The sequence below is a fragment of the Pipistrellus kuhlii genome, unplaced genomic scaffold, assembly GCF_014108245.1.
Source record: "Pipistrellus kuhlii isolate mPipKuh1 unplaced genomic scaffold, mPipKuh1.p scaffold_m20_p_2, whole genome shotgun sequence".
Lineage (NCBI taxonomy): Eukaryota > Metazoa > Chordata > Mammalia > Chiroptera > Vespertilionidae > Pipistrellus > Pipistrellus kuhlii.
In genome coordinates, this window is record NW_023425515.1 from 10,765,892 (window position 1) to 10,779,628 (window position 13,737).

Below are 13,737 nucleotides of genomic sequence, written 5' to 3' on the forward strand. Positions count from 1 at the left end.
AATGGAATTATGTTTCTGTTAATTTTAAAGTGAGATATACAGTTCTACTGGTGATAGGCAAGCCACTGGTAGCAATGAGATTCCCTACTCTATATCCACAAACCATTAATATCCCTATCTAGTAATCAACCGATACACATTATTCAAATACACACATCATTCTATTTTAATATGAATTATTTAGGTTAAAAAATTCTTACATTTTACAGTTACAGGAGATGACACTCATTCATTTTAAGAAAAATAACACATTTTTTCCTGTAACCATTTTTAATCATTAGATTTTACACTTAAATAAACATGTACTTAATACCTGTTATTGGATTCAATAACCTTTCTGAAAACAAGAATCCAGATACCTATTATCCTGAAAAAAATTGACATGAAGAGTTAATCTTTGTGAAAAGTAGTAGACTAGAGAAATGAAACTTAAACCAACCTAAACTATATATAAGTGTCTGTATAAATCTTATTATAAATTAATATTTACTATCTCAAGTTTCTGCATTCTGTTAATAAGACAAAATTAGAAATATCCATACCCTGTCAAACAGACAGAGACTACCCTTAATCATTTTGCCACATTTTATCCAATATTTCATATGTATACATATTTCTTAATAGGGCTTCAGATAATAGAAGTTGGCATATTTTACCACATTTTATATTGGAAATTAATGTTTTACATTGTAATTAATGTTTGAAATATAAATTTAATGACTTCCCTTGATTATATGTGATCCTAGTACACAAGAGTTTTCTACACTAAGACATGAAATGCTTCTCTGTAATTTTTATTATTATGAATAATACTGCAATGTGAATATCTTTGTCCACAGAGTTTTGATATATTCTAGATTACATACTTTGGCTGCTAGGTTTTAAATTTAACTTGATTATAAATATGGCCATTTGTAGGTACTGAATTCATAATGATTAAATTGTTTTTCCAAAATGTATAGTTTATTCCTTGATCAGGATGACCTAAAACATTTCACTCATATTAGCATTACCTATTTATTTCCATTTTATATTTTGTGTGTGAGTTTTCTTAGTTTCTATTCAGTAGTTTCTTCCTTTGCACATCTTCAATTGCATTATTAGATGTTAGAAGTATGTGTATATTCATATTTGTTAAATGTAATATGTATTAAAAGACTTCTTAATAGTTTATATATATTTTAACCTTATTCTTCTACTCTAGAATTCAGACATTCTCATTATACTTACTAGGATAAAATGTTGAAAAACTCTTTAAATGTCAGTGACCAGGTAGTCTTAATTGTCTAGTTCATGAGCATCAAACTTTCCATTTTATTTCCACACTACATCCGCACAAATAAGGTAGCCTCAATATGGCAATACATCTGCTCTAGGGATATCTGGGGATGCCTGAGAAATGCTGGCATATTTCCCGCATAAGACGTAGTACTTGTTTTTCATCTCAACTCCTTCTCTGCTCTACTCCCTGGGGGTTCCTTATTGCCATCTTACAAATGGCTACCCAAGGCTGCCCCTTCTTTCTATATCACTTCACTTGAAGCCTAACACACAGACACCTGTCTTAATTCCTCAGGGCTCAAGTAGAGGTGTTTAAAAAAGCATATCGAAAGCTTGAGAATAACATATACGCAACAAAGCAAAAAGGGAAACACAGCTTTGAAAAACAGATACCAGAGTACAGCCACTTCCGAAGACACTGGCAGATTCTCACAAAACTAAACATACTCTTAACATAAGATCCAGCAATCACGCTCCTTGGTATGTACCCAAAGGAGCTGAAAATTTACGTTCACGTAAAAACTTGCACACAGATGTTTACAGCAGCTTTATGTGTAATTGCCAAAACTTAGATGCAACCAAGATGTCCTTCAGTAGGTGAATATGGTACATTCTGACAATGGGATATTATCCAGCACTAAAAAGAAATGAGCTATCAACCAATGAAAAGACCTGGAAGAAATTGTATATATAGCTCTAAGTGAAAAAAGAAGACAATATGAGAAAGATACACACTCTATGATTCCAATGATATGACAGCCTAGAAAAGGCAAAACTATAGAGATGATTTAAAAAAAAGATCAGTGGTTGTCAGGTAGAAAACGGAGGGAGATGAACAGGCAGAGCACAGGTGTTTCAAGGCAGTGAAAAATAATCTGTATGCTGTTATAATGATGGGTCCATGTTTTTTATATATTTGTCCAAACCCATTGAATGTATACCATGAGTGAAATACAGGTGAAATACAAAGTTGGGATGATTATGATGTGTGAATGTAGGTTCACCCTTGATTTTTTTTTTTAAAAAGTACCATTCTGGTGAGTGATGTTTATAATGAAGGAAGTTATGCATGCCTGGGGGCAGAGGGTATTTGGGACAACTTTCTACCTTTTTTCCAATTTTGTTGTCAGCCTAAAACTATTGTAAAAATTAAAGTCTTAAAAAATAAATCAGTTCTAGACTATTGGCCACTTCTCCCCTTAATAGATCCTCTTTCCTAGTGCCATTTATATTTTAGGTATTAGTTACCTTTCTAAGAAGAATGTCTCTAACATGGTCCTTCATTAATGAGGACTATTTTGTCCCCAAGGAAACATTTAACAATCTCTGAAGACATTGTCATGATTGGGAGGATGGTGGTACTGGCATCCAGTGGGGAAAGACCAAGGATGATATTAAGCATCTCCCAATGCATGAGATTATCTTCCACAAAGATTATTTAAAACTAAAGGCTCGTTGCACAAAGATTCATGCAATAGACCTTCCTTCACCTGGCTGCCAGCACTGGTTTTCCTCCAGCACTCGGAAACCAGGCCTTCAGTCTGGCCACCACCTTCTGGCTTCACTTGACTGGAGTGTTTGCAGGCTTCACTGACTCTGGCCTGTGTCTGCAGGCTTCACCCCAGCTGGAGTCTTCACTTCGCTCCTGTAGCTCCCTCGTCCCCCCGTCCTTCCCCTCAAAGCAGGCATCCTGCCCTGCTCAGCCATTCTGCATCTGGAGAGGCTGGGGGGTGGGCCACCACCGTATTTGTCCTGCTAATTTGCATATTCCTTCTGACTGGCTGGTGGGCATCATGGAGGTACAGTCAATTTACATGATTCTCTTCTTTTAGTGTAGATGTCCAGTTGAGAAATCCTGCTCTAATATACCATATCTGTCTTTCCCAGGCTGAGTCTTCCCCTCAAAAGATGCAATTTGTTTGCTTTCTAAAACCAAAGTCTGCCCCATTTATAATGGTACAATCTGCATTTTCCATAGAGTGTGGTATGACAACTTTTGGTCCAAAAAAGGGCAATGATTATTAAAGAAAAGTTTGCTTCCTCAATTTAAGTTATATACTGGGCTTTACCCCAAATAGAAAAATTTAGAAAAATATATGAGAGTGCAACTCCAAGGGGAATCTATGTTCTTTACATAAAATGTCTTTATTTAGGTATAAATCTGTGAGAAGAACAATCTGAGATCAGTCTGCCCAGTCATACTGACCTGACAAAAGTGTTTCTCAATTTCTATAAAAATTAAAGTTCAAGAATGCCATGGTTTGGGACACACACAGGGAAGGCAAACCTTAAGAACCAACTGTTATTTTAAATCTAGTACAGTCTAATTTTACTAAAATAGACAGAGACAAACATTGTATTTCTAGAAAGGCCTACACTTGCTAATTATACACTCAATTTATGGTTTGAAATAATGTCTTTAACATTTTAGTTGGAAACACAAAGGTGACTTTATTAGGTCAGAAATAATCAGTATAAAAATAGGTGTACGTATATGACTTATATGTCCATATTAAAATGAACTCATCTATGGACTTTCTCCAAGAATGAAAACATGTATGACCCAAGCATAAAAGTGCAGAAATTGCTGATAGTCTTCTAAATGGCTGCTTACAAAACATTAAGATCCAGACTTCATTCAGCAAACTGTTATATGTCCAAGTGTTAACATAATTTTACCACTTTATTTTAATTCAACTGGTCAGTTGTTCATAAATACTTCTTAGAAATAAACACACACACACACACACACACACACACACAGACACACTATGGAAAGTGAAAACTTAGTTTGCTTCTTATCCATAAAAAGAGTTTTGTGGATAAGAAGCATGAAAATTAATTAGTTAATTTTATTCATTTCTCTGTTTCCAGTGCCTAGAACACAGCATATGGAGAATAACAAGATTCAATAAATATTTGTTGACTGCACATAAAAAAGTAAAAACAATAGAGGGCTAATATTTAAAGAGAAGGACAATGAAGATAAATGCTGCTTAAGTTACTTGTTTCCTTTTGATTGAAACCCACATTTAGGATCAAACCAGAATGAAAAGTTCATTTTAATCATCATTTGGAGTAATTAATTTTTCTACAAATTGTTGTTATTTAAATGGCCTTTACTATTAAATGATATTAGCCCTGTTTCACTATACTTAATATTCTGCCACATATTAAATAAAACTTATGGTAATGTCACTCAACTGGACTTGCAGTCAACCAAGTAACAATAGAAATGTTGGTGTCTTTTCCTGCTTAAAAATGTACTCAGATAAACTCAATGGAGGTGTGCACGAAGGCTTTTGATCCGTTTATAGAATATCTCCAGAATCAACTCAAACCTCACTATCTTTCTTGATTTCTCTACTCCATTTTTGGTTTATACCTTGGTTATCCAACTTATTTCAGCACATTATATTTACACTAGAGGCCCAATGCACAAAATTTGTGCACTCAAGGGGGTGCCTCAGCTCGGCCTGTGCCCTCTCATAATCTGGGAGCTCTTGGGGGATGTCCAACTGACGGCTTAGGCATAGGGAGCGGGCCTAAGTAGTTGGTTGGACATCCTTAGCTTTGCTGAATAGGTGGAAGAAGCTTCCACCACCACCGCTGTACTCGTCAGCCTTAAACCCAGCTTCTGGCTGAGCGGTGCTCCCCTGTGGAAGGGCACTGACCACTGGGGGAAGGTCCTGCATTGGGCATCTGCCCCTTGGTGGTCAGTAAGTGTCATAGTGATCAGTTGTTCCACTGTTCAGTCAATTTGGATCTTAGCCCTTTTATTACTGTATTTTTCGGACCATAAGACGCTCCGGACCATAAGACGCACTAGTTTTTAGAGAAGGGAAATGAAGAAAAAAAGATTCTGAAACAAATAGTGTCCTAAAATATTTTATGTGCATTAAAACCCAACATCACAGTCATAAACACATGTAATCAACTCTGTAAAGTAAACAGCAGCATTTAGAACCATTTTAGAGCCGGGCAAGCACACAGAGACCACACAGAGCCGGGCAAGTAAAAAAACTTTTTTTTTAAAGTATATGTGTAGGCTATATTTGGACCATAAGACGCAGGGACTTTTTCCCCCCACTTCTGGGGGGAAAAAAGTGCGTCTTATGGTCCGAAAAATACGGTATATAGGATGTCAATTTTATACTGTACCTGCTTTGATATTTATCCTATCCCTTTCTCACTGTTTCAAATCATGTTTTCTGAGATTTCATAATGACCTCGTGTCTGCTACCATGGTAATTGCCCCATGCATGGATCCCACACTAGTATAGGGCTCCATTCCTCCATTGTTCTCAAAATAACTGTTTCCATAATAACTCTAATGAATAGCCATCAAGATCAATTTCTGGAAGTGTGAACTTAGCAATTGTAGCTCTAGCATTTGTACTAAAGGGTTGAAATGAATTGTAGACAAATTTCACTCATCAGAGTTAAAGCAGCACTGTCTTAAAAACTCCTGAATAACTGTTCTTTAATTTATCTCTGAAATAGAGCAGTTGTATTTAAGACTGTTGTACTGAGTGGTGCTAATGTCAGTTGCAGAATGGGGAAGGCAAATGTCATAAGGAGGACCCAGGACCTTGTCAACTTCTAAGCCTGATATTTGAATATTATTTTTACTATTGTTCTTATTAAAAAATAATTATACCTAATGAACTTTAAAATTAGCAATGACAATTATTAAAGAGTGGTCTTAAAATGTAACTTCAAAATGCATTGTTCATACAAGAAAGAAAATCAATGTTCAGAAAAGTTCTCCTTAACTACATCTCCCTCAAATTACAGGTGGCATCTCCCAAAGTGTTAAGTTCATTCAATATTAGAAAGGCCAAAGTGTTGTCTAATTGAATGTATGTGTCCTAACCTCATTTCCTGGAAATACTATATATGTTGGTTTAACAGAAATATGAAGTCATAATAAGCATAACTAATAAGCCTCTTATGCCTCAATTTCCTTCTACTTATGACCAAATATTACAGATGGTAAACTCATCGAAGGGATGAGAAATTTTAGATATACAAGTCTGACTCTCTAAATTTACAAATTAACAAACTGTCAATAAAAAGATTGAATTACCTGCCAATTTCATTGTGCTTCAAAAGCAAAACTATGACTCGAATCCAGAGTAATATTTTTTCTGCTTCAGAATGCTTAAAAATGGGAAAATGCAAGATCAATTTTGTAATCAGTACATAATGTAATTCTATAATTTATTTCCTAAATGCATGCGAGAGTATTGCCTATTAAGATATTTTTCAAAAGTTAAATTCTATTCTAATGATTTTCAAGAGCAGTATTATATATTGGTGATTCCAGTGCCATTATTATATATTAATAGATTCCTATCTTCTTAATTCAGGTTCCATTTCTAATTACCAAAGTGACTATAACTACTAATGCCAAAACTGATTTAAAAGTGCAAAACCAAGCCAAATCACAGAAGGCTGACAATTTACTGGCTAAAAGTCTCAAATAACTAGTTCATATTTTTTCTAAATGTGTCTGTAACAAAATAGATATCCCATAAATAATTGGTAATTGGTTGTTATCAACTTCTTAAGCACCAATGCAAAGGGAGAAAATAGAAGTTTGAGTTAGGTTCAATGTAGTTAGATAGTCCTGAAAGCATTACTCTATCAATTCTTTATAATAGACTCCCTTTTCTGTTTTGTTTGTAACATATGTAATTGCTTTCTTGATTATGGTGCTTACAACATGTGTATAGAGAAGAAAAATATAATTGCCTACAATGACTAAATTCTTAGCATTATGGTTACAATTAAATGAGGAAAAAGAAAGTCATGAGGTAAAAATAAAGAAGGAAAATATCCCTTAAATATATTCATGTTTTATAGTATAATATAATGTAGGAATCATATCTAAAGTTATGGAATGTGTTAATATACACATTTATTAGCAATTTGGTAAATTCTAAATACTTATTAAGTGCCCTGTACTGAGTTAAGCCCATTATACACATCATCCAATTTATTTTTCACAGAGATTTTATGAGACACATTATTATTTCCATTTTATAGCTGGGACAACTAGAAAAAAAAAGCTACTGAACATGATAACATATTCATGAGGTGTCAGAGCTGTGGGTTGGGCCCAAGCATCCCTGACTGCAAGGTGGGTTCTTTACAATAAGCTGAAAAGGTTTCATTTAAATGTAATGCATATATTTATTAAAGGTTCTTAAAAAACCAAAGATGTTTTGAAAAATAAATGTAGAAAAGTTCAAAATTATCCCCACAGATTACAATTTTGGTATACAACGAGAAAACCATCCATATATTAACAATAGAGGCCTGGTGCATGAATTCATGCACATTGAAAGGAAATTAATTAGAAAAAATATTTTAGAGGCTGGAAAGGGACCATGGGAAGGTTGGCTCCAGGGTGTGTCTGGCCTGTCTCTCCCAGTCCCAATCGGGATCTATCAGGGCTGTCTCACCCAGCCCCCACTGGGGCTAATTGGGACCAGCTGGCTGGGGTGGGACAATGGCAGGTTGCTTGGCTGGAGGTGACTGTGGAGGGCTTCAGGGTGTGTTCTGCTCATCTCACCCAGTCTCAATTGGCCAGACCCCAGCATCAAGCTAACCTATCAATTGGAGCATCTACCTCTGGTAAATCAGTGTGCATCATAGCAACTGGTAAAGTGGTGGACCGAATAGTCAGACACTTAGTGTATTAGGCTTTTATATATATAAGATAGGTTCTAGATGGACTACTTAAGATTAAAAAGATTCACATATTAGTCTATTTCTGATATCACCAAGTTTTGAAATATTAACTATTACATAAACAGTATATATTTGCATAAGATTATGTAAAAGTCACAATTTTATAAACTATTATTGTATTGTTTTAAACAATTATAAAGAATAAAATAATGCACAAATAAATAATAATGCCCGAAGTGTTATTAAATAAGTATTGCTAACAATACATCTGTATACATATGTCACTTAGTAATTTTATTTATCATGCATGTTGGATATATTTATCATCTATAAGTATGTTAGCATATATGTAATTTACTTTAAGTCATAACATTTATATGTTTAGGTGTATATGGCATAATCAAGTAAAGAAAATAAAATAGCTGTTTCTTTCTCTCTGTTTTTTTTTAACCAAAAAAGGCACTCTTCTAAACAACTTAAAAGCACAAAATGCTTAGAAGAATTTCTTAAAATATTCTGGAAAGAAAAGGATGAAAAAAGCACTTATTTATACCTTGTAGTTCTGAGTATATGAAATTTTCTTCTTGCAACATTTTGAGTAATTTTCTGAAGTGTTCATGAGCCAAATTACTGATCTTCAGGAAGATGAGTAATTATCCAAACAGAATGCTTCCTTGTGAACACTGCAAACACAATTAAAAAGGCACTAACATAAGATGATGCTGGAGTGGAGCACTATATTCCTTTTCTTGAATTTGTAAAGACATCCTGAATATGTCCAGAGATAGGATTATTAGTATTGTTTTATGTCTAACCTCTTTTGTAAAAAAGCAGCATCATTCAGGATAAATTTGACCTGGTAACAAAGTGACAGGAGCTGGGATAACTGCGTCCCACCCTCGGAAGGCTGCCTTCCCTCTCAGAGATGGCCACTGTGTCTAGGAAAGCTGTCGGTGTTTGTGCAAGTTTGAGTTACCTGTCTAATTTGGATCCTAATGATGTCCCTCGGTGGGGAATGTAACCGACTCTGTGTTCTGACAGCACCTGGTGCACAGTTGGATTCCCACTAAGTGTTGAATAACAATTTACAGAAATCAATTTAATAATAGGAAAATAGGCCCTTCTGCAGCACAATGATTTGTTATCTCTAAGAATTACTTGGGGGAGTGGGGATTCTAGCTTAGAAAACAGTGTGCAATGCTTGGGGTCATTCTGTCCAAATGTCACGTGTCTCCCATTTCCTGTCGATAACAGACAAGAGCAAAGCCGGGGACCCTGGAAAGAGTCCAGTGCGAATGGGAGAGGGAACATACACTGTCCCCATGCCATCTCGTTGTGGTTTGCCCTCTGGAAAGGCTGGCATGGATGCTCTCGGAGCAGATGCAGTCCTCTAGGCAATCCGTGCCACGTGAAGCTGGCTTCCCAAACCATGGAGCCAATGAGAGTCCATGAAGAGCAGCCCCAGGGTCCTGAGAGTCTGTCACGGCGAGGTCCTTCAGCAGACTGGCCCACACCCTTCAGCTTGACACTGAAGCCCACAGATCTCGTGTGGCTTGCTCAGAGCTGCGCAGAGATTGTGCGGTACCTTTTTCATTGTGCTCTCCTCTCCCAGACCAAAACCATGAGGAACATTTCTGTCTTTCATGGGCATACACAGAACGTTTGGCACATAATTTCTTTTTTTTTTTTTTAAATATATTTTATTGATTTTGTACAGAGAGGAAGGGAGAGAGATAGAGAGTTAGAAACATCGATGAGAGAGTCATCCATCAGCTGCCTCTTGCACACCCCTTACTGGGGATATGCCCGCAACCAAGGTATTATACATGCCCTTGACCAGAATCGAACTCGGGACCTTTCAGTTCCCAAGCAGACGCTCTATCCATTGAGCCAAACCGGTTTCGGCTAAAGTAATATTTTCTGCTGGCCAGCATGACTCGGTGGTTGAGCATCGACCTATATATAAACCAGGAGGTCACAATTTGATTCCCTGGGCAGGGCACACGCCCCGGCTGTGGGCTCAATCCCCAGTGTGGTGCATGCAGGAGGCAGCCTATCAATGATTCTCCCTCATCACTGATGTTTCTATCTCTCTCTCCCTCTCCCTTTTTCTCTGAAATCAATAAGAATATCTTTAAAACATGAGATAAAATAATATTTTCTATACCACTCTTAAAAAGAGAAGACATTACCTCTGTTCACATTTATTTTTAGTTAAACATGAGACAGGTCAGGCTAGTACTGGTCAAACACTGTTATGTGGAAATGAATATAATGGTATTATTGGTCACTGGATGCCATCCCATTATCTGCTAGAAAATGTGGTATTTTGGTTGTGACTTCCATGCACCTGTCTTTTCTCCTTTGCTATTTTAAACACTTGTTTGAAGCAATTTCTATCCTGCATTATTCCCAGTGGAGTTTTGATTGCCCACCCAACCCTCATGATTGGTTTGGTTTTCCAGACCCATTACTCTGATAGATGAACTATCAGAGCTATAGTAGCATTGGAAACATTAACAACTGCATTTCAACAACCCCATCTTTTGGGTAATGAATTCAGAGCAGAGTACTTTGATCTATACTATAATATTATGATGGCCGATAGGGTTCTTTTTTCTTTTTCATAAACCCGTGATGTGAATGAAATAATATAACTTTAAAATCTTGGTGCTCATATACACGAAAAGCTAGCTATTCTTTGTGTATTATCCATAATGTATGATCACAGTCCTCTACAACTTGTGCTGATTGCTAGATTATAGGTAACATTTGAAACAAACAATTGAACATGATTTTATAGCTTGGGATTGTATATAAGTATGACTTTTTTAGAATGGCAAGAAGAGGAGTTATCTACTTAGAAATAACAGTGCATTATGGTCTACCATTCTTTTGCCTTCCTCAATTTGCTGGACTTTTCCTTATGCCCCTTTTGAAATAAAAAGAATTAGAATATAGGAATGTTAAAAATATAAGAGTTCTGACAGAATTTACATAAAAAAGTGTTACTCTTATATTGAAATGTGTCTATGTCTGATAAAAGGCAGTCATTTCTCTTGGCTAAATGGAATTATAAGATGCAAATACTTAAACTAGAAATACAAGGCGATATTATGATACAGCTATGAAAAATAACACAGATAAGTGTGGTGAATTTTAAATTCATATTGTTTGTCTTTCAATTAATTAAAAATAATTTCTATATTTATGTCAGCATCCAAATGGACTAGAGTATAATAAGCCCTTTGCTTTCTTACCCATATGGTAGTTTCTTTGCTTGTAGTTAAGAAACCCAGTTCTGTATTTATATTCCTGTCCCTGGCACCTATAATGGGAGGAGTATTATTAAAGTTGATCTCTTCTGCTCTTGTCTTTGCTTTACTATTATGGCCTTTGTTGATTTAGCATGGTGACCTGGAGAGTGAAAGCAAAATAATTTATCTATGAAAGATGAATAAAGTACCTTTTTCCTCCATTTCTTCCCTGAGAACCCAATGCCCTATGTAACTTTTCTAGTCTAAAAACATGCAAAAATTAGTCTGGATATAAAGCTGTTTATTGCAGCACCATGTAGATTTCAAATGAATGAAAGACCTTGTGGGAATTAGAGATTAGAGGTTGTCACTCTCCCTAACAGAGTAGTTCCTTTTACCATAAAAGGGGAAAGCTTTTAGACGAGGCTTTTATAAAAATTGCTTCACCATCTAAGCTCTCCCTCCTTCCAAAATTATCTTTTTCCCCCCAACATGGCTCAATATAATCTCCCTGTCAAATGGAGCACCTCAGACTTCATCCTGATGCTAAAAAGAGCTTCTCACTGTTCAGTATGTGCTGCTATGCCTAGAGACAGATGGTAGCTGGAGTCATAGGAAGAATCATAGTCAAAGTAGATATGCAACTCTATTCTTCCAACTGGATACTCTGGAGATGATTTTCTCACTAGCTCACCTAAGACACAAATATATATTGCTGAGTAAAACCTGTATTTTTTTCATAAACAATACATTATATTCCCAAAGTAAAAAAGGACACCCTTCCTGTTTGTTTTTCAACTGGGTTTCTTAAAGGCGACAATGAGCTTTTGATCTCTGTTTTGACCAGCCATGTTCTACAGAGTTAGCTCATAGTCAGATTCTGTATTATGTCCCTGTTTTGTTTTTTGAATTTCAAGTTTCCCTTGGCCTTAATTAGAGAACTTGTAAATTATTTCTATTTAAATAAACAATCGTTGTATATGTTTGATCTTTCTTTCAGGAATATTTCCTACATGGTTGATATGACAATTAAGTAAGTTATTCAGCATCCTGTGATATACTTGTGAAACTTTAGTAGAAGGTATGTACTTATACTAGTAAACACACTAGAGGCCTGGTGCATGTATTCATGCACCAGTGGGGTCCCTCAGCAAGACCTGCGAGGATTGGGTCGAAACCATAGTCCAATGCCACCTGCTACTTCTGACTGCCACTCCCGCTCATCCCGGCCCCACTGCACCTGCCACTGGCTTGCACCCAGTCTGTCCCCCTCAGGAGAGGCTCATGCCATAACAGTGGTGCTTGGCAGCTGTGAGACCTGCATCTGGCGCCCATAGGTCAGCTGATTGATGCTCCCACTGTGGGAGCATACTGACAGCACCTGCATTGGGTGTCTGCCCCCTGGTGGTCAATGCACATCAGAGTGACTGGTCTACCAGTCAGTTCATCGTTCGGTCTTTTGGTTGCTTAGGCTTTTATATATGTAGACATAGAACATAGGTCCTTATTATGGTCTGTGGGTGGGGTGTACTTGGGGTTCCCAGGCTAATGCCAAATTGGTCAACTCAAACCAAAAGATCACAATTTGACAAGTTACATGTGGGTCTTACCTATGAGGGACTTAAAGGGAAGGCTATGAGAGGCCAGGGACTGTTAATCACAAGGGCTATTGTGAAAGTCATGTCAGAAACTTATTCCCTCTAGGACAGCGCTTGCCTGAGGGGGCTAGTGCCAGTTTAAGGTTCCCGAAGGCCCGTAGGTCAAACAAAATGGGTGCTGTTGTAGCAATTTCATGGAGCAGGTTAGATAAACTCCACATACTCATCATCCAATCGTTATTTTCCTGTTTTTATTTTAAATAATTTTTATCTTCTACTTACTTTCCACTTTGGAGTTGGATTAATCCATAAACTAATGATGCCTCAATTCTTACAATGACATTATATTAGGTTCTAAAGAATTATGTTTGTATTTAGAAAATTATATATTTCTTCCCTGCATATTTTATCCAACTTTGATTATGTACTTTTAAAATAGAACTACATGGATGATAATTACAAGAGAAAATATCAGTAGTTTTATATAACATATATATGTACATTTTATATTTATAATTTATGCAAATATTGATAAATTATAATCACATAATTTATATAAACATATAATGTATAATCATATAAATAAATATATCATTTATATTAAATAAGTATGGACCAGAGAGAGAGTCCTAGCACAGTGTAAATGGTAAAGTGAGATAATAAACATTTCCTGAATGTTAACTGTATGGGAGTAGTACATTTTTATAGAAACAATGAATGTAATGAAATTTCATATTCTGCTACAGATACTAAAAAATTAAAATAAAAAACATTAAGAAAAATGCAATTTCATGTCTAAGGCTTATGATTTCAAATCTTGGTGAAATGTTTAAAACCAATTCCACAACATCAACATAACAGTCAAGTAGCTTTCAGTGTACTCACACCATACATTTTAATGA